Source organism: Bos javanicus, chromosome 22 (genome assembly GCF_032452875.1).
Source record: "Bos javanicus breed banteng chromosome 22, ARS-OSU_banteng_1.0, whole genome shotgun sequence".
Classification (NCBI taxonomy): domain Eukaryota; kingdom Metazoa; phylum Chordata; class Mammalia; order Artiodactyla; family Bovidae; genus Bos; species Bos javanicus.
The window spans coordinates 60,790,389-60,813,384 of NC_083889.1; the positions used below are offsets into that span (position 1 = coordinate 60,790,389).

The 22,996-nt window shown below is 45.2% G+C and overlaps 1 long non-coding RNA gene across 1 annotated transcript; it reads right to left on the reverse strand.

Annotated features, from left to right (window-relative positions):
* Nucleotides 1–18,515: 18,515 nt before the first annotated feature.
* Nucleotides 18,516–21,866, reverse strand: LOC133235630 (uncharacterized). The gene is made up of 2 exons (XR_009732610.1): nucleotides 21,245–21,866; nucleotides 18,516–19,776 (listed from the first exon to the last, which is right to left on the reverse strand). It is a non-coding gene; the product is annotated as an uncharacterized LOC133235630 (long non-coding RNA).
* Between the last annotated feature and the right edge of the window lie 1,130 nt (nucleotides 21,867–22,996).

Genomic DNA, 22,996 nt, shown 5'->3' on the forward strand with positions numbered 1-22,996 from the left:
CACTGGTGCACGGTTCTCTGGTTGCTGAGGTAACAGGCGGCTAACCTCACAAATCCTCAGGCACTGGACACTCTGGGGGTGACGTGTTCATGCTCATCAAGTAGTTAACTTCTTCCACTCAGTGGGGCTTTTAGCAGCTGTAAAACAACTCCCTGAGTGTGCCTCAGATACTATTATCTCCATACTTCAGAGAGGAGTTGCAGCAGAGGATATGGGATGGGGTCTGTTCTGGGAAGGCCCCATAGGCTCCTGCTCAGTTACACCAGGTGTCTGGGCTCAGCAGCTGGAGAAGTTGGGGCTGCCTCCTGGGCTTGGGGAGCAGCAGGATCACAGTCCTCGAGGGGCCTGTTAGTCCCCAGGATGAGATGGGGAGGCCGTGGATGGACAGATGCACCTGGCCTGGGAGAGGGGTGCAGGCTGGAAATGTCACTGGAATCACTGCAGGGAGGAAGGGGAAAGGCCAGGAGGGGGCAGTGGTTTATAGCACCTACGTGCGGGTGATGGTGGTCCTGTTGGACACAACTCAGAGCCACAAGGAGTGGTGGTCAGGGGCTCAGCTTCGTCCTCTTATTCTTTGCTTATCTGGAACTTCCCACTCCTGCAGCGAGGAGCCTGGCCCCCACCATTTGCATTTGTCAGCTCTTTCCTCCTCTTCAGGTTATGTGTACAGTGGTCTCAGAATTGCTAGCTACTGCACTCTGGAACGGAGAAGGCAATGGCACCCCACTCCAGTACTCTTGCCTGGAGAGTCCCAGGGACGGCGGAGCTGGGTGGGCTGCAGTCCATGGGGTTACTAGGAGTCGGACACGACTGAGCGACTTCACTTTCACTTTTTGCTTTCATGCACTGGAGAAGGAAATGGGAACCCACTCCAGTGTTCTTGCGTGGAGAGTCCCAGGGACGTACTCTGCATATAAGTTAAATGAGCAGGGTGACAATATACAGCCTTGACGTATTCCTTTTCCTATTTGGAACCAGTCTGTTGTTCCATGTCCAGTTCTAACTGTTTCTTCCTGACCTGCATACAGATTTCTCAAGAGGCAGGTCAGGTGGTGTGATGTTCCCATCTCTTAAAGAATTTACCCTGCTTTATGTGATCCACACAGTCAAAGGCTTTGGCATAGTCAATAAAGCAGAAATAGATGTTTCTCTGCAACTCTCTTGCTATTCCCTTGATCTAGTGGATGTTGGCAATTTGATCTGTGGTTCCTCTGCCTTTTCTAAATCCAGCTTGAACATCTGGAAGTTCATGGTTCACTTATTGTTGAAGCCTGGCTTGGAGAATTTTGAGCATTACTTTACTAGCATGTGAGATGAGTGCAACTGTGAGGCAGTTTGAACATTCTTTGTCATTGCCTTTTTTGGGGACTGGAATGAAAACTGACCTTACAACCTAGAGGTTTTCAATTGCAAATGCTAAAAGAACCAGCTTTGCAGTTTCCAAGAAAAAAAAAAGTTTCATTTTAACCAATTTTCTCTGAAATCCAAGGAATATCATGGCCATCCTGCATCAAAAAGTCATCTTTCCTTTATGTAGTCATAGTTTCATGCCTAAATTATAGACCAAATAATGCTCAAATTGACTCTGATATCAGGGGCAGATCAGCTGATAAAAAGCTTGGATTGTCCCTCTGGAGGGAAGTGAGACCTTGGTCCCATCAGAAGAATCTGAGGGGTTTAGGGAATTTGCAGGAGTGGGGAAAGCTGGGTCCATCCTACATGTACCATAGTCTTAAATAATCCTTATTTACTTTACTGAAGTAAAAAAAAAATTATAAAAACAAATATAAATCACTGAAAGGTAAAGAAATTCATAATCTGTGATTGAAAACTTCATTCTAAGCAAACTGTGTTCCCTTAACCTAGAGAGTAGACTAAATTCCAGTCTGACCAGCTTACCAGATAACAAACAAACAAAAAAATTGTTTATGGGTAAGCTTAGAAAAGTCTTTTCCATATATCTTGAAGGAGCAGTATTTTTGCAAAGGCATCAGTGTGAAACCATAGAAGGCATGTTTAAAACCTGATTGAATTGAAACTGACAAAGTAATCTGGTCACTGCTGTAACCTGAAACACTTGAGTATGATAACTAGAATTATAACTGACAGCATTTTACCAGAACATAACAGACTTTCATGAGTGTCACATAATTTCTAGGATATCTATATTAGTATCGTCAACCATACAATATAACTTGAGAAGATTCATCACTCTTTCTGACAACACTTCCCATGTAATTTAACATGTCCAATGAACTCAGGTAGTTTAATATCTCTCTTTGGGAGGTCTCAGGGGCCCTCTGAAGCACCCCAAAGTTAGCTCGACGTCAAATGATTTCTTTGGTTTTCCTCTTCTGTATGTTTTCCTGAGATCTAATCTTTACTATTTTCACTCCTCCTTCTAGCTTTGAGTTCGGTCTGCACCCCCTTTCTGCCTAGGGTAAAGATAGGTTGCTTATTGAGCTTTCTTTCTAATGTTTGCATTCTCAGCTCTACATTTCATTGTTGGTGACGTTCTTCCAGAATCCCACACATTACTGTAGCTTCCTAAGCCCACACCTAGGATTTGTTGGCATAAACTTCAACCAGGAAGTGTGCAATTCATGAAAATCTGATATGTCCTGGTAAAATGTTGTCACATAATTTCTAGGATATCTATATTAGTAACATTAACCATACACTATAACCTGACAAGATTCAACTTTAAACAAAAGTTACTTCAAACAGGTCAACAAAAGTAACAAATCTTTAGCTATACTGACGAAGAAAAAAGGCAACTAAAATCAGCAACAAAGAGGAAGCATAACCGTTGATATGAGAAAACAGCACAGTAAGGGAGAGCTCTGAGCAGCTGAGCGCTGTGAGATGGGATAATCTGATGAAATTCTGTTATTTAAGCCTCAGTCTGTGGTATTTTATTCTGGCAACCCTAGCAAACTAGCATAGCTTTATCCTCTTTCTTGCAAATAAAAGTTATGAAAATACTGCCAAAACCCACAAAGTATATAAAGTATCCGAAAGGAGGAAAAAAGAAAAGGATGAACTACCTAGGGTGTTGGTATGTTCTGCTGACCGTTGGGCAGTGCCGGGCCCAGGCCGAGTGCTTGAGACAGAGATGGTTGTAGTGGGAGCAGACGTGGTGCCCGGCGGCCAAGACTGTCTGCTTTAGCTGCAGATCGTTCCCCTTCCTCAACTCAGTAAACACCCGCCGTGGTCCCTGTGTGGGGACAAAGGTCTGCAGAGGTGGCCCTGTCACAGCCACTGTTGATTCTCCTTGGACACCGGCCCGCATGGCCTTCAGCCTGCCCCTGTCCTCTCTGCTGACGTACGCTGAGCCCCTCCTGGGCACCAGAAGCCCCACCAGGGGCTGGGAACACAACCAGAGGTGACCGCCCAGCCTGCACCACAGGCCCTGGTCTGGTAGGGAGGTGACGTGAGCTGGCTGAGTGCTCCACAGGGTGCTGGCCGGGGGTCTTATCGTCTACCCGGCAGCTGTGGGTCAAAGGCGGGAGTAGCTTTTTCTTTGTTTCTTACCAAAGTTAAAATAAAAACATCCAAACCACCAGCCTTGATGTACTCCTTTCCCTATTTGGAATCATGTATTGTTGTTCCATGTCCAGTTTTAACTGTTGCTTCCTACAGGTTTCTCAAGAGGCAGGTCAGGTGGCCTGGTATTCCCATCTCTTTCAGAATTTTCCAGAGTTTGTTGTGATCCACACAGTCAAAGGCTTTGGCATAGTCAATAAAGCAGAAATAGATGTTTTTCTGGAACTCTTTTGCTTTTTTGATGATCCAGTGGATGTTGGCAATTTGATCTCTGGTTCCTCCAGCCCAGCATTTCTCATGATGTACTCTGCATATAAGTTAAATAAGCAGGGTGACAATATACAGTAAGTCAAGGCACCAGCAAGATCACAGGATCTGCAATCAACAGGGATCCTAATGGTACCAGAGAGCCTTTTTTTGCCGTGCTGCAGGAGGTGCATGCTGCTTCTTTATTCTTGCCACCCTGAAGTTGCAGCTTCCTAAGTCCTTACCTAGGATTTGTTGGCATAAAGTTCAACCAGGAAAAACAGAAAACAAAACCTGTTTTAGTGTGTCTCTTGATATTTGGTTTTGTTTTTACATTTGCAAGAGCAAAACACAGAAAAAGTGAAGCAAAAGGTACTTTTGAACATATGTGGTTACCCGATTTAGAATTACTGATTCAAAGAGTGTCTGTAAAAATAAAATGTGACTTCCACTTCCAGCTTTAAGAGGAACAGTATCTGAACTTCCTCACCTGGCACTGGTAATTAGAAAGCTGAACAAAATACTCGGAACAACTGTTTTCAGGTCCTGGACAGCAGGCCATGCAGGACTAAGTTCCTAGAGTGAAGATGGATCCACAAATCCATCTGAAGACTCCCGGCTGTCTGCCTTCAGGCAATTTCCATGCTGCAGGTACAGGGAGGGGAACCCAGATGCAGCCCAGCAAAGCCCTGATCTGAGAACACAGGTGAGCCAGGGAGGCGCAGCAGGTGATATGTGTGGAGCAGGGCATCCAAAAGAGAGCTACTCAGACAGAAAGAATGATTCCAAGTGCCTAATGAGCCTGCTGAGTCTCTGTCATCTGATCACACACGGGTTGGCTTCTCTAAAATGTCTATTCATGAGTCTTTTCTGGTAGTAATGTTGTCTATTTTTTTCCCCTATAGATCTGTTATTATTTGCTTAAAATACTTAGGTGAGCCAATGTTGTTTTATATATTTGCATATGTATGTGTGTATAGTTTTTGATGTATTAACCCTTTGTCATACAATGGCCTCCTTTGATGTTTGTTATCATTTTTTCTTAAAGTCTATTTTGTCTGATATAAGAATTACTATGCCCCCTTTCTTTCTGTTTTCATTCCTGTCAAATACCTTTATCTATCCCCTCACTTTGAGCCTTTGTGTATCCTTAAAGCTGAAGTGAGTTTCTTGTAGACAGCATATAGTTGGGTCTTTTTTTTTTTTTTTTAAAGCATCTGTGTCTTCTTATTGGTGAACCCACTCTATTTGCATTTAGACTGGGTATTGATATGCAAGAACTGACTCCTGCCATCTGAGTGATTGCTTTCTGGTTGTTTTTTGTCTCCATTGATTCCCTTTCCCTTTGTTTCTGCCTACTTTTGTAAATTGGTGGCTTTTCATCGGGGTATTGTTTCCCCTTTCTGTATTTCTTGCATCTACTCTAGATTTTTACTGTGGTTACCATGGAGCTTACATTAAAATTTATACCTAAAATAGTTTGTCTTGTGCTGATTGCAACCTGGCTTTTTTAGCCAGTAAAGTGGCTCCGCCACGTAACTCTTCCTCTGCAATGTTCTGATGTTCCAGTTCTCTCTGATGCCGTGTGTTTGGTGATAAGGTGTATTAGCTGTAGTTACTTTCAGTCATCCTTTCCTTGAGCCTTTATACTTGAAGTTGTTAATATACCGTTCTTCTAAGTAACTGGAATTAACTAAATCTGACTATACATTTTTACCTGACCTAGTGTGTTATATACTTTTGTGTGTGTTCATGTGTTACCTTCGTCTTTTTTATTCTGCTTGAACTTCTTCAGCATTCTTTGCAAGGCAGGTCTGGTGGTGATGAACTCCCTCAGCTTTTCCTCTAGAAAGCCTTTATTTTCCCTTCATATTTGAAGGATAAGTTTGGTGAATAGAGTTTTCCTGGTTGGCAATTTTTATTGCTCTGCCCTCTGAATATTTCATTTTACTCTCTCCTGGCCTGTAGTTTTCTTTTGAGAAATCCCCTGATAGCCTCATGGGGTTTCCTGTGTCAGTTATAGTCATCCCTGTAAGTAAATCAGACATTCCTATTTTAGATAGGAAAATTTAATCAGTATTTTGGAACAACAGTAAGGAAAATTGTCGTGATCTTGGCGCTGGTTGGAAAAGAATTTCCTGACACGAGACAGAGTGAGAGGGAAATAAAGTTAATTAGCATGGGAGACGCTATTAGAACAGCGGGCCAGCTCAAGAGAGAACCATCTTTAAACAGGGGCCCTTAGTCCAATTTCATAACCAGGGTACAGGGAACAGGTAGGGGTCTTGCGGGTCATTGCTGATTGGATGAGAAGGCGGGGGCGGAGAGTAAGGCAAAGACCTTCTCCTTATGGGCTAGGAGGGGAGACAGGTTGTACTGCTCAGGAGGACCTGAAATCCGTTAGTAGTTACACCATGGGGGAGGGAAGGACGATCAGGGTCTGGTTCTCCGTTCCTGACTTCCCTTCCTCCTTGGTTTTCTCTGCTCTTCCGTCCTTGGGTCTCCACCTTCCTCCCTCTCTTTATTTTTAGGGCCAATTCTTTGGCCCCTTTTGATATGCTGTTCACATCTAACAATCTACCTATTTCCCTTCTCAGGCATTTGGGAACCTGGTCTCGGGGGAAAAGGGGCGATGACCGCTTTGGCTTCTTCAGGCTGCAGGGGCGTCGTGGGGCTCTAGGTTCCCTTTGCCTGCTCTCTGCCAGGATGCATTTACGGTGGGAGATGAGAGTCCATGGGACGATAAGGCAGCTTGTTTCAGCGTTGTCTGGGTGTTGGCCAGGGAATAGTCTTGTGAAACTATCACTTGGAGGTTTGTTGTATTCTAGAAGAAACAAACTTAACAAGAAAGTTAAAGATACATGGGCCAAAGATTGAGAGAAGCAGAGAAGCTCCCGAGGAGCTAGCCAGGAGAACCAGGACTAGACATTGGGTCATGACATTAGTGTTTCTCTGGGTGCAAGAAGAGGCGAGAAGCTGGGCTCATAAAAACTTTTACCTGAAAACATCCGACTCTCTGAAGGCCAGTTCTTCTGGGTTTTTCCCAGAGCAGAGTGCCTTATTTCTGATCTCCACCCTGAACTCCTTTCAAGGTCAGCAGCTTGCAGTGGTCATGATGTAATCTTTGTAGAGACAGCTGGCAAGTGCCAACTTCCAGTCAGCAGGGTCCCTTCATAACCACATATTTAACCATGCTTTGGGGGCATTTCAGGGCCCTCGTGTCCCAGGTCTAATGAAGATTCCATTGACAGGCCATTGTGTGCTGTTACTAGACCAGACCTTGCAAGTAGCAAAAGTTTCAGGACCATACCTGTCTTACTAGCCTCTTGGCCCAGGAGAATATTCCCTCTTGTTGCTTCTTTCCATATCTAGAGTTACATTATTACATTCATTGATCTCATCAGTTCAGTTCAGTTGCTTAGTCGTGTCTGACTCTTTTCGACCCCATGAATTGCAGCACACCAGGCCTCCCTGTCCATCACCAACTCCCGGAGTTCACTCAGACTCACATCCATCGAGTCAGTGATGCCATCCAGCCATCTCATCCTCTGTCATCCCTTTCTCCTCCTGCCCCCAATCCCTCCCAGCATCAGAGTCTTTTCCAATGAGTCAACTCTTCGCATGAGGTGGCCAAAGTACTGGAGTTTCAGCTTTAGCATCATTTCTTCCAAAGAACACCCAGGACTGATCTCCTTTAGAATGGACTGATTGGATCTCCTTGTAGTCCAAGGGACTCTCAAGAGTCTTCTCCAACACCACAGTTCAAAAGCATCAATTCTTCAGTGCTCAGCCTTCTTCACAGTCCAACTCTCACATCCATACATGACCACTGGAAAAACCATAGCCTTGACTAGACGAACCTTTGTTGGCAAAGCAATGTCTCTGCTTTTGAGTATGCTCTAGGTTGGTCATAACTTTCCTTCCAAGGATTAAGCATCTTTTAATTTCATGGCTGCAGTTACCATCTGCAGTGATTTTGGAGCCCCCCAAAATAAAGTCTGACACTGTTTCCACTGTTTCCCCATCTATTTCCCATGAAGTGATGGGACTGGATGCCATGATCTTTGTTTTCTGAACGTTGAGCTTTAAGCCAACTTTTTCACTCTCCACTTTCACTTTCATCAAGAGGCTTTTTAGTTCCTCTTCACTTTCTACCATAAGGGTGGTGTCATCTGCATATCTGAGGTTACTGATATTTCTCCCAGCAATCTTGATTCCAGCTTGTGCTTCTTCCAGTCCAGCGTTTTCTCATGATGTACTCTGCATATAAGTTAAATAAGCAGGGTGACAATATACAGCCTTGACATACTCCTTTTCCTATTTGGAACCAGTCTGTTGTTCCATGTCCAGTTTTAACTGTTGCTTCCTGACCTGCATACAGATTTCTCAAGAGGCAGGTCAGGTGGCCTGGTATTCCCATCTGCTTCAGAATTTTCCACACTTTATTGTGATCCACAGAGTCAAAGGCTTTGGCATAGTCAATAAAGCAGAAATAGATGTTTTCCTGGAACTCTTTTGCTTTTTCCATGATCCAGTGGATGTCGGCAATTTGATCTCTGGCTCCTCTGCCTTTTCTAAAACCAGCTTGAACATTAGGAAGTTCACTTTTCACATATTGCTGAAGCCTGGCTTGGAGAATTTTGAGCATTACTTTACTAGCGTGTGAGATGAGTGCAATTGTGTGGTAGTTTGAGCATTCTTTGGCATTGCCTTTCTTTGGGATTGGAATGAAAACTGACCTTTTCCAGTCCTGTGGCCACTGCTGAGTTTTCCAAATTTGCTGGCATATTGAGTGCAGCACTTTCACAGCATCATCTTTCAGGATTGAAATAGCTCAACTGGAATTCCATCACCTCCACTAGCTTTGTTCATAGTGATGCTTTCTAAGGCCCACTTGACTTCACATTCCAGGATGTCTGGCTCTAGATGAGTGATCACACCATCGTGATAGAGAGTAGACTAAATCCCAGTCTGGTACTAGCTTACCAGATAACAAACAAACAAAATGTGTTTATCTGTGAATCTTAGAAGTCTTTTCCATAAATCTTCAAGTAGCAGTATTCTTGCAAAGACATCAGAATGAGACCATAGAAGGCTGGTTTAAAATCTGATTAAATTGCAATTGACAAAGTAGCCTGGTCATTGCTGTGATATGTAACCCTTTAATATGATAACTAGAATTATAACTGACAACATTTTACCAGGACATATCAGATTCTCATGAATTTCACATAATTTCTAGGATATCTATATTAGTAACATCAACCATACACTATAACCTGACAAGATTCACCACTCCTCTAACAATACTTCCCATGTAATTTAACATGGCAAATGAACTCAGGTAGTTTAATATCTCTCTTTGGTATGTCTTAGGGGCCCTCTGAAGCACCCTAAAGTTAGCTAAACATCAAATGATTTAGGAAATGTTTTCAATAAATATCAAACGGGTTTATAACACTGTCAGATAGGATCATATAAGTCTCTATGAAACAATAGTTACTCACTTAGCCAAAGGTAACAAAAGATTTCAAAGGTAAACATAGATCACTTCAGAGAAAAAGAAACTTAAAATCCAGTATCAAAGGCAGTTAAACATCTCAAGAAAACTTGTATTTATGCACAAAACTCTTCCCTTGGCGTCCACTTCCCATAAAACCTTCTCATCACATTCTGTACCCATTACTTTGTTCTCCCATCCTGAAACAGCCACCTGTAAGTCAGACCCACTTCCTTCTCCCTCCATAAAATGTAATTTCATGTCTCATATCTTTTTTACTGAAAACACACATCCTACTTTCCGTAAGCAACCAAGAACTGGCCTTTATATTAGCATTCTATAGATTGGTGAACATAATTACCAGTGATAATTTCTAAAGAAAATTCTAGAGGACATCTCAGGATGGGATCAAACATTATTCACTAATCGTCCAAAATCTCTAGTTTCTCTCTAAGAGGAAGTTAGTGTTCAGTAATGAATGTTTCAGAATCTTATTTGGAAATGACCTAGCTATTCAATAAGCTTCTGTCACTTAGTTTAGCCACCCCCCCCCCCCCACCTAGAAATTCAAGTTACCCCAATCTGGAGAGACTACTTTAGACAGGCATTCCTAAAATATAATTATTCTTAATAGTTTATCTAAAAGTTCATATCTCACTTACATTTTTTACGAGTTTTTTTTCTTCTAGAAGTACTTTCCTTGTTGGCAAACTTGTAACAGATATAACAATATAACAATATTTAACTTATAATAAACCTAGGTACAATTAAAATATTATGCTTAATGTTAATGACTCTTAGACATGTCTATATTAGATTAGCAAACAAACATTAATACTAGATATTTAATATTGAATATTTCCCAGTTCACGTGAATCTGATATTCATTTAGATTAATTGCACTTGTATTTAGAATTGTCTGATTTGTAAGTACTTATTTTTCTTTGAAGTGAAGTGAAGTGAAGTCACTCAGTTGTGTCCAATTCTTTTCAACCCCATGGACTGTAGTCTAACAGGCTCCTCTGTCCATGGGATTTTCCAGGCAAGAATACTGGAGTGGGTTACCATTTCCTTCTCCAGGAGATCTTCCCGACCCAGGGATTGAACCCAGGTCTCCTGCATTGTAGGCAGATGCTTTACCATCTGAGCCACCAGGGAAATGTGACCCTCAAATCTATGGCCAGCTGGCTTTCAACCAGCATCCTGAAAGGACAGTCTTTTCAACAAGTGGTGGTGGAACAACTAGAGAGCCGGTAAGTGAAACCAACCACCAACTCCCCCCAACCCTTACTTTAAGAACTTTTATTCTTCAACTTTTCTTTAGGCCAATTAAATTAGAACTTATTTACCATTTTGGCAATATTATTAAAACAAACAAACAAACACAAGACACACACTGAGACATACATAAATTGAGACAGACAGACAGAAATCTCATAGTTTTCCACTTGACATTTAAAATGTCTCTTTGACCACCCCCCCCACCCATTTTTTTGAAGTTCTAATTTGCCCAAGGCTGAGGTCTCAGGCAAAGTGGGCTGTGTATTTCAGGGACACGAAAAGGGTTAACTTCAAGCTTTTCCCTAGGCAGTCTTTTTAACAAACTTGTTGTTTTTAATTGCATATGCAAAAAGAACTGGTTCTGCAATTTCCAAGAAAAATTTTTTTCAGTTTAACCAATTTTCTCCAGAGTCTAAAGAATATCATGGCCATCCTGTGTCAGAAAGTCACCTTTCCTTTCTGTAGTCATAGTTTTATATCTAAATTATAGGCCAAATGGTGCTCAAATTGACTCTGATGTCAGGGGCAGATGAGCTGATAAAAATCATGGATTGTCCCTCTGGTTGGGAAGGGAGGTCTTTGTCCCATCAGAAGGATCTGAAGGGTTAAGGGAATTTGCAGGAGTTGGGGAAGCTTGTTCCTTCCCCATCCTGAGAAACAGGAGTAGTTACAAGGGAATTCTTTAGGATGTTCAGGGGTGGGGGAAGTTCATTCCCTCCCCACCTGAGAGATAAGCATAGTTAGAAGGGGAGCTTCAGAATGTTAGGAGAGCTTTTGATCCTTCAGGCTTTTAAATATAGGAGAAAGACCTGGACCGAAGGGAACCTCAGAATCCTCTCCAAGAGATCATGTGGGCATGAAAGGTCGAGTAGGGGTCGTCTAGGAAACCTGATGGAGAGAGACAGAGGGGGACCGGAGACAGGGAGGCAACAGGGAGACATGCGGCATGGGTCCCTGAGACCCGGATTCCGACTGAGGGCCCCGAAGGACTGAAAGTAAGGAGATTCTGAGTTCTCTCACTGCTTTCAGCAAAAGCTAGTGTGCCTTTCAGAGGCCATTTTTGGGGTTCCCCACAGCACAGGAGTGTGGCTGGGAGGAGCTACCTCATGTCCAAGGTCAGGGGCGGCAGCTGAGAGGAGCTACCTCACATCCGAGGTAAGGAGCAGCGGCTGTGCTTTGCTGGAGCTGCCGTGAAGAGATACCCCACGTCCAAGGTAAGAGAAACCCAAGTAAGACGGCAGGCACTGAGAGAGGGCATCAGAGGGCAGACAGACGGAAACCACAATCACAGACAGCTATCCAATGTGATCACATGGACCACAGCTTGTCTAACTCAATGAAACTAAGCCATGCCCTGTGGGGCCACCCAAGATGGACGGGTCATGGTGGAGAGGTCTAACAGAATGTGGTCCACTGGAGAAGGGAATGGCAAACCACTCAGGATTCTTGCCTTGAGGACGCCATGAACAGCATGAAAAGGCAAAAAGATAGGACACTGAAAGATGAACTCCCCAGGTGCCCAATATGCTACTGGAGATGAGTGGAGAAGTAACTCCGGAAAGAATGAAGGGATGGAGCCAAAGCAAAAACAACACCCAGTTGTGGATGGGAATGGTCTTAGAAGCAAGGTTTGATGCTGTAAAGAGCAATATTGCATAGGAACCTGGAATGTTAGGTCCATGACTCAAGGTACATTGGAAGTGGTCAAACAGGAGATGGCAAGAGCAAACATCAAGTTGGACTATAGAGAAAGCTGAGCACTGAAGAATTGATGCTTTTGAACTGTGGTATTGGAGAAGACTCTTGAGAGTCCCTTGGACTGCAAGGAGATCCAACCAGTCCATTCTAAAGGAGATCAGTCCTGGGTGTTCATTGGAAGGACCGATGTTGAAGCTGAAATTCCAATACTTTGGCCACCTCATGTGAAAAGCCCCTGATGCTGGGAGAGATTGAGGGCAGGAAGAGAAGGGGACAACAGAGGATGAGATGGTTGGATGACATCACCAACTCAATGGACATGAGTTTGAGTAAGCTCCGGGAGTTGGTGATGGGCAGGGAGGCCTGGCGTGCTGTAGTCCATGGGGTCACAAAGAGTCGGACACGACTGAGCGACTGAACTGAACTGAGTTTATATTTGGGCCAGGCCTTTTGCAGGGCTAAAGTTTCCAGTTTCTGAGAATGTAGCCAATGGGTGAGTCTGAGAGAGGCTCCCAGGACGTACCAGAGCTCACTCTTAGCCTATCTGCCATAGAATGGGCTACTGAGAGTCACCGGCTGACAGAAAGGCGTCCCTTTTGTCCCATTGATCTCCTCATGTGACTAATGCACGCAAATGGCCGAGGGACCCAACAGTCTCGTCTGACAGTGAGAGGTGATCCGTAAGAACTGTGCAGCTAGGGCACTGAATGACCTGGGCAGAGATAGATTCCACACTTTTCACAAGTGCATGGGGAACATTCTCCAAATTGACCATATGTTAGGCCAGAAAATAAGTCTACTATCAGTTCAGTTCAGTTCAGTTGCTCAGTCGTGTCCAACTCTTTGTGACCCCATGAATTGCAGCATGCCAGGCCTCCCTGTCCATCACCAACTCCCAGAGTTCACTCAGACTCACGTCCATCGAGTTGGTGATACCATCCAGCCATCTCATCCTCTGTCGTCACCTTCTCCTGCCCCCAATCCCTCCAATAGACTCAAATCATACAAAGGAACGTTTTCCTGTCACAATGCAATGAAACAAAAATTAATAGTAGAAGGAAAAGTGGGAAAATCCACTTTTATGTGAAGATTAAACACACTCTTAAATAACCAGCAGGCTAAAAAATAATAATAAAAAGGAACTTAGAAAATACCTGAAGACAAATCAAAATATAAATGGAACATGCCAACATGTATGGGATTCTGCAAAAACATCACCAACAATGAAATGTAAAGCTGTGAATGCAAACATTAAAAAGAAAGCTCAAATAAGCGACCTGTCTTTACACCTAGGCAGAAAAGGGAGAGCAAACCAAACTCAAAGCTAGAAAAAGGAATGAAAATAGTAAATATTGGCTCTCAGATAAATATACAGAAGAGGAAAACCAAAGAAATCAATTTTAAACAAAAGTTACTTCAAATAGGTCAACAGAAGTAACAAATCTTTAGCTATACCGACTAAGAAAAAAGACAACTAAAATCAGTAACAAATAGGAAACATAACTACTGATATCAGAAAGTAGCACAGCAAGGGAGAACTCTGAGCAGCTGAGCGCTGTAAGATTGGATAACCTGATGAAATTCTGTTATTTAAGCCTCAGTCTGTGGTATTCTATTCTGGCAACCCTAGCAAACTAGCACAGCTTTATCCTCTTTCTTGCAAATAAAAGTTATGAAAACAGTGCCCAAACCCACAAAGTATATAAAGTATCCTAAAGGAGGAAAAGAGAAAAGGATGAACTACCTAGGGTGTTGAGAAAAATCTTTTTCTTGGTTTCTTACCAAAGTTAAAATAAGAACGTCAAAACCAACTGAAAAGACTCATGAATAGACATTTTAGAGAAGCCAAACAACAACCGTGGTAGGACAACCAGAAAGTCATTCAGTTGGTAAAAACAGTAAAATAATATAGTAAAATAAAAACAGTAAAATGAATTTTATTTGGAGGTTTTTAAAAAATTCAATTTATTGAAAATTCCAAAGAGGTTATAATACAGGTACATGATTCAAGATACTGAAAATATGCTTTGCCTTAATCTGTGCCTCCTGTCATTTAGCCTGTGTGTCCAGGGCCATCTGGCCTTCATAGGTAATATTTTGTTTCTTACAGGTCCTTCTAGAGTTCCTTGTAAGCAAACATGAAAATATATTTCTCCTTCATGCCCCAATTCAAAACACAAATAGTGGTATATTAAGCATGGTGTTTTGTTACATGTTCCTTTTATTTATTTGACAATGCCTTGGAAGTTGTCCTCTATCAGGACATAATTTCCTGCAGAGCAGTGCACTGAGTGGATGATGTAGTAGTATAATCCTTCTTGGCCATCCACATTGGGATGAACACTGATATGCAGCAATCTGTTTATATTACAAATAATGCTGCAATGGAGAACTGACCTGTGCTCCTCTGCTGCTAGCAAATGTAGGATATATTTCTAAAGGATTTGTAACCTGGAGTATTTGTAACTGAGAGAGCATTTGATAAGATGCTACCACTAAGATCCTTCTGAGCCATCAATGAGCCTTTGTCTTTAAACTGCAACTTCTCTATCACACAACTCCCCCACCTGTGTTTAAAACTGCTTTCCAATGCTTTCTAACCTTCAGAAACCCACTACAGTCTTTCCTATCATCAGCACTGCCCTTTATTCTCAGTGCAGTTACAACCTCACCGGGTATGTACCTGTTGTCTCCACTCTCCTCTGGGTCCATCACGCTCAACTCACTCCTTTAGAGCTGGAGCCAACATGGCCAGATAACTCCTTGAGTGTAGAGAAATGGGTCATGGATGATCTGAGCCAGGGAGCCTGGTGCCCAGGAGAGAGGGAGTGTCCATAAGGGGTGTAACTGGGGAGAAGGAAAGGTATATTAGGTTTGATCCATGGTAATTTTTCAGGTGAAGTTTCTACAGAGCCCAGACATGGGAGCAGGAATCTTGGTTGGAGAATTTGTGCTTGGGAATTTGTACCCAAATAGCACAGCTAAGATGGGAGGCGGGGACTACGAAGGGAACAGCATGTGAGTGAGTCTGCTGTGAACCTGCTGTGAGTGCCAGGGAGAGACACACACGGGACAGGATGCAGCAGAGAGGCAGGAAGGCAACAGCAGGCATTCCAAAAGGAAGGAGAGAGCGTCATGGCAATAAGGACGTGCCACAGAAGCATGTGTCACAGAAGCATGTGCCACAGAAGGGTGGCGGTAAATGGAAAAGGGATCAGAAGTCATTCATAACTCCTGGCAAGTTGCTTCATGAGAGGCTAAGGGCAGAATCAGACCATAGGATACAATGAAAAACAGATAAAATCAGTAGGTAAAACCCATTCATGTTCAAATCGAGATTTTGTTAAAATGCTGTTTTAAGGAACATAAAAATACAGTCTCAGATGGGAGGACGTTGAAGTTTAGGTGATGGCTGACAGAATGATTCCCTGCCTAGAAGAGATGCCATCAGCAACAGTTCTGTGCAGAGTCGGGCAGAGAGCCCATGACACCGGCGGACAGATGTGATGGGAGACACGTGTGAAAAAGGCTGGTGACTGGAGGGCTTCAGGGAAGAGGGAATCTTGCAGACTACATGTGCCACTGTGTAGATAACATCAAGGGGGAGCTATTTGGGTCTTAGGAATTACTTAACCTGAAAAAAATTACTTAAACTGAATTTTAAATTGGCACCATGTAAAGTGCAATGGCTTCCCTGGTGGTTCAGGTGGTGAAGAATCTGCCTGCAATGCGGGAGGCACGGGTTTGATCCCTGGGTCAGGAAGATCCCCTGGAGAAGAAAATGGCAACCCACTCCAGTTTTCTTGCCTGGAGAATTCCATGCACAGAGGAGCCTGGCGGGCTATAGTCCATGGGCAAGCATAGTAGGAATAAACCCAGCAACGTGAGGAAGTGTGCTGTGTGCCGGGTTTTTCACCAGGACAAAGCCTGCCAGCTTTGGATCAACCCCTTTTGTCTCTGAACTTTACTTGTATTTTAGTGTCTTTCTCTTTTATAATTTAAAAGTCACATTTCTTAAACTTTCCAAGCAGTTTTCCTGGTAGGCTTTCTCCCATGGAAGTAGGATTTCTAGGCATGGGTTCTATGTTTCCTTTCCACATAAGCTTCATAAAAAGCCCAACATTTTTTTGAGGTAAAAATTCTGCAAACTGTAGAAATCAATTTATTTTGGTCCATACTGGCCAAGACTACAAAAATTGCTCCTCAGTCTCCTGAGTTTAAAATAGGCTCTCTGGTACCATCAAGGTTGCTGCTGATCTCAGATCCTGTGATCTTGCTGGTGCCTTGACTATCGCATGCGCTCTGTCTGACTGCCAGGGCCCTGTGTCATCCATCTGTGTGGGCACGTGGCATCAATGTGCTGTATTTATGGAGAAGTATTCAGAGCAGGATCAAATCCCGGGATCAGGGACTGGCAGCACTGAGCTAGCACTGACTCCGCCCCCCGCCCCGCCCCCTTTCCGTCACCACGTGTGCGCTCACTCACGTTAACTCAGCCCCCATGTGTTTCCACCCTCCAAGTTGGTGCCCATCTCAGGACCCTTGTCCTTGCTCTTCCCTCTCCTAGAATGCCGTTGTCCTAGAGCTTAAAGTGGCTGCTGTTTTCTGCTCACCTGGATGGCAGCTCAGATATTAACCTCTCGGATGGGCATTCTTGGACCAGCCTGTCTAATGCTGGTGTTTCCCCTTTACCATCCCTCGTGATCTTGATGTTTTCCATCAGTGTTGTTTAGTCACTAAGTCATGTCTGACTCCTGCGACCCCAGGGACTGCAGCCTGCCAGGGTCCTCTATCCCTGGGATTTCCCAGGGAGGAATCCTGGAGTGGGTTGCCATTTTCTTCTCCAGGGTATTTTCCTGACCCAGAGATTGAACCCATGTCTCCTGCTTGGCAGGTGGATTCTTTACCACTGAATCACCTGGAAAGCTCAGTTTTTTCTTTATAATGCTAATCAAAACTTTTCCCCAATTAAAATTTTTATTTATGAGTCTGTGTACTCCAGAAAATCACATGAGGTCAGGGTCCCTATCTGTTCATTTATTAACGTGTCTCCAGTGATTACAATTCTCAATTGATAAGTATTTATTGAGTAATGAATACAAGAGCCTTAAGGTCCCTTTAATTCAAATTCATGGATTAGAAATGAGACGTGAGCTGCTAAGTGTCACACAGGTGGTCACCTCAAGCCAATCCAGAGATAGTGAACTGCACACTTTAGAGCAGAATGAACTGCTAGTGACTGAAATAGAAGATGGACACTGGGATTCAGGTGAAAAACATTCTCCACAATATAAACCGTGGGAAAATTTAGTGTGACTTATTAGACCAACAGATCTTCTGAAAACAGGAGCAAAAATGGCCTCAATGACTTGATATACCTGAAGGATTCAAACTCAGAGACTCCTAAGACCTTACCCAGGATTTATTGGCATAAAGGTCTTCGGGGGCGGGGGTGGGGGGAGCCATCTAAGTGTGTCTCCTGATATTTCATTTTAACATGTTCATGAGCAAAACAACAAATACGAAACAAAAGACACCTTCAAGCCAGTGTGGTTAGGCGATTTAAAATTATTGATTCAAAAGTACAATTTTCTCTTAAAATGAAATGTGATTTCTGCTTCTAAATACAAGAAGGAGTGTCTGGACTTCCTCACCTACTAGTGGTAATTAGAAAGCTGAACAAAATCCATGAAATGAACCCTGAGTCAGAATGCTTGGCCAGAGACAACCTGGAAACCAACCCCATCACCATAAAACCTGAGACTGCAGGTCACGTGGTGAGAAGTCCCCTGGGCTTCCTCGCCCTGCTGCTGTCCTCCTGCCTGCCCTTCCCAATCAAGTCTCTTGCTTTGTCAGCACGTGTGAGCCCACTCTAGGGCCCTGGGAAGGGTTCCCCTTCCTGCAACGATAAGAGCAACAGCGTCTAGACTTCCTCACCTACTATTAGGAATTAGAAAGCTGAACAAAATAGGAAACGGTTCTCAGAACCTGAACAGCAGGCAGTGTTAGGGTTCCAGGAATAGGTTCCTTGAGTGAAGGTGAACACACACATCAACCTGATGACTCCGCAGCTCTCTGTCTTCAGGGGGTTTTCACGCTGCAGCTGCAGGCAGAGGAGCCATAAACATTCTGGCAAAAATCTGAATTGAGAACACTGGTGATCTGGGAGGCCACGGAGGCTATACCCTGTGTGGCAGGGCATCAAAGAGGAGGGAGATACTCAGAGAAAATGTTCTACAACTGCTTAATGATCCCTTTAAGTCTTTATTGAATATCAATATGAGGACACACAGGTGAGATTCCATAATGAACAAAAACACAAAAACATAAAACATTGGTCTCACAAGCAAAAAACCAATTTCTTCTACATTAAATTTTTTTCAAAATATGGCAATTAAATGAAGGCTAGTGTGCAGTACTAGAGAGAAGGAAATGGCAACCCACTCTGGTGTTCTTGCCTGGAGAATCCCAGGGACGGGGGAGCCTGCTGGGCTGCCATCTCTGGGGTTGCACAGAGTCGGATACGACTGAAGCTACTTAGCGGCCGTAGCAGTGTGTAGTACACACATACATAAATGGATAAGTTTGTAGAAAGCAATTTTTTAAAGATGTCAATAAACCTCTTGTCATTCTAATTTTAGAATTCTAAAAAAGTGAAAAAAGTAATGTGGCAATATGTCTTTGCATACAAAAGGCATTCGAATAGCTTTAGTATTCTTTTAAAATTTTTTTTAATTGGTGGAAATTGTTTTACCGTTTTGTGTTGGTTTCTGCCATACAACAATACAAATTATCCAATAATTATATATATATATGTATATATATTTATATCTCTCTCTTCTTGAGCTTCTTTCCCCTCCTTCAATAGCTTTAGTTTTAAGATGGAAAAGTTATCAGGAGCCCAACATTTAATGTCTAAATACTAAAGAAATCGTTAACAATGTCACACATGTTCCTAACTCAATGTTATCCTTCCATTATGATGTTTATGAAGATTTAAAAATACAGATCAGTGAGTGCATTGAGCAGCTACTATTTGCATTGCAAGGGGTCAGCCAGCACCACTTGCGTTAGGCTGAGACTAGGACACTTAAGTGGAGAAGGCAATGGTGACCCACTCCAGTACTCTTGCCTGAAAAATCCCATGGATGGAGGAGCCTGGTGGGCTGCAGTCCACGGGGTAGCTAAGAGTCGGACACGACTGAGCGACTTCATTTTCACCCTTCACTTTCACGCATTGGAGAAGGACATGGCAACCCACTCCAGTGTTCTTGCCTGGAGACTCCCAGGGACGGGGGAGCCTGGTGGGCTGCAGTCTATTGGGTCAAAGAGTCGGACATGACGGGAGTGACTTAGCAGCAGCAGCAGCAGGACCCTTGAGTGGTAGCAAAACAGGAAGGCACATCCTGCTCAGAGCTTGTGATGTAGGGAAGTTGGAGGCAGGCTGACAGGAACAGGGGTGCCCACGGGATTGCTTAGAGGAACATACTCCCGCCGATTTGTTTCTAATGGAAAGGATAAATGAGGAAACAGTCACTGACCAAGACCGGACCTTGAGGCCTAGTGCTGAAGACTTTGGGGGTCTGGGTTTCCACAGTGGTTGCTGCGGGGCAGGGGGCAGGGCCTCGTGGGTTGTAGAGCATTTCCTCTGCTTTTAAACAAATATTTAGATATACTGAAACTCTTTGGTCATCTTCAACTGAGCAGTTAGCTATTTTGTGGGTGAATTTTATTAATTACAGACAACGATAATAGTAATTTTTATTATAGATTTTTGTATTTCTCATCTACTAAAACCTACACTATTACAAATTCTAGAGCACCAAAGTCGTCTGGCCATCTGGTCGACCTGTCGGCGGTGCTTCCCTGACTACAACCAAACATGAACACAAATCCGGATCGCAGGGCAGAGAAGGCACAGCACCACCACTCCGCACTCGTTTCTCTTCCCTAAGCGTTCTCCCGTCCGCGCGCGTTCAGACGCCCTTCCAGGACTACACACCGCGCCAGGCTCGCGTCTCCTTGGTACCCTCAGCGGAGGGCCCGGGCCGTTTTCTGGATCTCAAACATTTGGCGCCTCTGACCACCGAGCCTGTGCAGGACTAAAGCCGCGCATTGGGCCACCTCCTTGCTCGCCCACCGCGTTCCCTGTTGTCACCCGTGGCGAGGGACTCGGGTGTGGTCCACACAACTTTCGAGCCCGTAAGGGGAACAGAAGACTACAGGCGGCCCCCGCGAAGACGCAGCAGGGCCTCCGACGAACGCAGAGCTCGACACGACAGCGGCCGTCGGAGAGCAGCTCCCCCGCCGCCCAGCCCTGGTGCGGACCTGGGCCCCCAGGCGATCAGGACGTGGGGTTGGGAGAGCCTAGCCTGGGGATCGCGGTGCCGCTGGGAGGGCCGGGCGCGCAGCCCAGCGCCGCCTTGTTCCGCGTGTCCGGCCAGGCTCCACTCTGGGGGACGACGCCCGGGATCCAGGGACGGACGGCGTGAACCCTGCGCCGTCTGCCGACGGAGACACACGGCTACTCCCAGCCGAGGCGGGAAAACAAAAATGCCTATCCAGGACACCGCGCGGGGCACTTTACTCTCCTGGCTGCGAGCCGTACCCCAGGCGGCCCCGCGGGCGGAGGAAACGTCCGGATCGCCGTCTAGCTTCTAAAGACACGGCCCGTGCTCGCCACGCAAGCCTGACCGTTCAAGAGGGAGCAGGACGCGTCCAGGCCCGGAGACGGGGCCCAGGCGCGCCCGCCAACGAGCCCTGCGAGCCCATACTCGGCCGGTCTGGCCAAGCACCAGAGCCTGGAGCGTAGGGACCCCGGAGGGAGACGAAGGCCCCTAACGGTGACCCAGGAGTTTGGCCCACGAGCCACAGGCACTCCGGCGCCGCAGACCCTTTCTCTGCTCGCTCCGAGGCCCCGCGGATGGAAGACCGCGAGGAGATGCTGGTCGACCAGAGCGAGCGGCAACCCACCTTCCAAGGCCGCAGCGCCAGGCCGCTTCACGAAAACCTGCAGATCCAATCTTCAGCAGGAGCAGGCATGCCCAGGTCTCCGCAGCACCATGGTTATTGCCACCAGTGCTGCCGGCCTCTGGAGCTCTGCGCCGTATTCTCCGGCTGAGTCTCAGCCCTTAGGAAGGTCGCCGAAGGAAAGAAACGCTCTGAAAGCGGCCGCCAGGGGCGCCCGACAACCGGTTCGAGGGTCCCCGGGACGAGTCGCCTGCAGGGCGCAGCCGCGCCGAACGCCCTAACGCCCGAGCTCGCCCGGGGCCTCTGCCTCGGAGGGGACTCCCCGCTCGGGACAGCGCGACGCGGCGTCGCGGAGCGGCCCAGGCGGCAGACGAGGGCGGGCGGAGAGCGGGAGGCCGCGGCGGAGAGGCCCTCCCCGCGAGACTGCAGGGCCGCAGGCCAACCTGAGCAAGGGAAATTCTGCAGGGGGCTGGGCTGTGTGAACTGTGAGCTGAAACAGCGAAAGTAAAACAGAAAGCAAGCAAGCACGGAAGACATCTTATTCTGTCATTTCAGAGTTGAGATGTTACTAAAGTACAAAAATACAAGGCTCAGAAGCCATAAAGGAAACGACTGAAAACTTGACTATGTAAGTGGCCTTTTAGTCTTTACCAAGCAAAGGCAGGTGACAAGAAATGGGTGTGAGAGAACGTTTGTGCGACTACATATATATTAAGAACGTTGGTATCAGGATTACATAATAACAGAATGTAGAAAACACGGCAAGGGACCAATTAAGTAAATTTTCAGTGCATTCACATAACACAAGACTATCACTTTGCTTTTTGGTTTATTGCTGTTGTTTAAATGAGTTAGATCCATAGGTATTGACTTGGAAAGATGTCGATGGCAAACTGTCAAATGAAAACACAAAGTTTTAGCACTTACTACTGGAAGTGATTTTTAAAAAATGAAGCAGAAAAATGAAGAGTTAGAATAGCTAAAGCGGTTTTAAAGAGCAAGAATCAAGTTTGCCCTATAGCCTGGTGTCTGGACAGAAAGATGTGCCAGAAACAAAGATGGGCCACACTACGTGCTTCTCTGCTCCCTCCTACTATAGTCTTGGGAAGGCAGCTGGCATCTCAGCCCCTGCACCTCTCTGCTCCACTAACACCCACAGCCCCTGCAGGCAATCAGAACTCTGACTCTGCAGGCCTGGGATCCCTATGTCCACAGTCTCTTCCTTCATGTCAGGAGCCTCGAGCAATTCACTTGGTTTGCCCAATCATCCATGCCCAGAGCTGCTGGCTCTAACATACACCTGTGCAGTCCTTCTCTCCATAAGCTTTGAGCTGATATCCCAAGGGAAGACCATTCCCCTCACAAAACAGGTATGAACCACGGGAACAACTGGAAGTTTGCACCTGGACCCATTATACAAACTGTGTGTGCACACTCAACTCCCAAAGACACTACCCTTTTCACTGTGCTGTTTGCATGGTATGGCCATTGCTTACTAGAAGCATCCAGACTCACTTATGTGGCAGGAAGAAATACTAAGTACACACACACGTGCGCGCACACACACACGCACGCACACACACCCATGTACAAACATAGAGGCACACACACACACCAGGAGCTAATTCTGGACTCCTGCTAGGGCTGGCAGTGGTGGGAGCAGAAAAGAGATCACTGTTGCTGCTTCTCAGGTCCTCTGCACTGGCAGACCCTGGTTGCTTTGCTGACTTCACTGTGGGGAGTGAGGGCTTGGAG